We start from the raw sequence: 1,813 nt of genomic DNA on the forward strand, positions 1-1,813 counted from the left end.
TCAGGAAGTGTGCGACCTCCAACTTTGTTCTGCTCTTTCAAGACTGTGCTGGCAGTGCAAGCTCCTCCTCCGGGCTCCAGTTCTGCTGGAGATGGGAGATGCAGCCCAGCCAGCAACATTTCCTCCCTGTGAGCTTCTGAGGGGGCCATCCGACCTTGTCCTACCACAGTGGCTAGGCCACCACTGCCCACGCATTTGGGAGCAGGGTGTTGCAGCTGCAGTCCTGGCTTTGGTGTTTGGTAAGCAGAATCCTCAGTGTGCCAGGAGCATGCAGCCCCTCTCCTGGCCTGGCAAGCCCTGGCGTGAACCGTGCTGAGGGAGGATGGCAGCCTATGGTGTGGAGAAGAGCAGCAAGAAGAAGACTGAGAAGAAACTTGCTGCTCGAGAAGAAGCTAAATTGTTGGCGGGCTTCATGAGCATCATGAATAACATGTGGAAACAGTGATTTAAATCCACCACCAACTGTAGTTGAATCTACAGTCTACCCAGAGATTTGTACCCAGGGTCAATTTGAAATCACGCTGGGAGGTACTGATTACAGAACCTTGTTGACAAGCGACATAAATCCAAAGAAAATATTGTGTGATGTGATCCTTAAAGTCCAGGAAAGAAAGATACCTGCGCATCGTGTTGTCCTTGCTGCAGCCAGTCATTTTTTTAAACTTAATATTCACAGCTAACATGCTTGAATCAACGTCCTTTGAAGCAGAACTCAAAGATGCTGAACCTGACCATTATTGAACAACTTGTGGAATTCGCTTATACTACTAGAATTTCTGTGAATAGCAACAATGTTCAGTCTTTGTTAGATGCAGCAAACCAGTACCAGATTGAACCTGTGAAGAAAATGTGTGTAGATTTTTTGGAAAGAACAAGTTGATGCTTCAAATGGTCTTGGTATAAGTGTGCTAGCAGAGGGTCTAGAGTGTCCTGAATTGAAAGCAACTGCAGATGACTTTATTCATCAGCGTTTTACTGAAGTTTATAAAACTGATGAGTTTCTACAACTTGATGAGTTACACATCTTCTCAACCAGGACACTCTGACTGTAAGAGCAGAGGGTCAGGTTTATGATGCTGCAGTCAGGTGGTTGAAATATGATGAACCTCACTGCCAGCCATTTATGGTTGACATCCTTGCTAAAGTCAGGTTTTGTCTTGCATCAAAGAATTTCTTAAGTAAAACAGTACAAGCTGAACCACTTATTCAAGACAATCCTGAATGCTTTAAGATGGTAATAAGTGGAATGAGGTATCATCTCCTGTCTCCAGAAGATCGAGAAGAACTGGTAGAGGGCACAAGTCCCAGAAGAAAGAAACATGACTACTGCATTTAGAGGCTCCCAACCACAGTCTTGTAGATATTTTAACCCAAAGTTGAAAAAAACAAGATCAGTATTCTGCAGGATCCTGGAAATGAGACTGTAACTTCAGAATTCTTATTTGATGTCTTACTTTGCTCTTGTAAGTGGCACATACTTAACGCTCTTCTGTATACTCAATCACAAGATTTTAGACTTCCAGTGGAAAAATTTAGATAACTGAGGATATAATTACAAATGAAAACATCTTCATTCCATCCATTATTATTTATTCCCTAATGATAATACCATTAGAATCCCATTACACTATTTATTAAATATTTCTGTTAGAAGTACCAGCCTCTCCTTTCTTCTAAAAACTTCATCTTGAAAAATGTCACCATTTACTATTATTTAAATGTAATATTTTTATATAAATGGGTTGTCTTTATTATTTCTAATATTAAAACATTTGGGGAGGCTGATTTCATTATGTTATTCTTATTTACCTTG

General features: G+C 40.9%; 1 pseudogene across 1 annotated transcript; it reads left to right on the forward strand.

The window, feature by feature from the left end:
• Positions 1-322: 322 nt before the first annotated feature.
• LOC308619315 (kelch-like protein 7) lies at positions 323-1,427 on the forward strand (annotated as a pseudogene). Its single transcript has 2 exons — positions 323-441; positions 542-1,427. The product of its transcript is annotated as a kelch-like protein 7 (transcript).
• Positions 1,428-1,813: the final 386 nt, after the last annotated feature.

The sequence above is a fragment of the Mesoplodon bidens genome (assembly GCF_964165515.1).
Source record: "Mesoplodon bidens genome assembly, chromosome: 6".
NCBI classification, from domain to species: Eukaryota; Metazoa; Chordata; class Mammalia; order Artiodactyla; family Ziphiidae; genus Mesoplodon; species Mesoplodon bidens.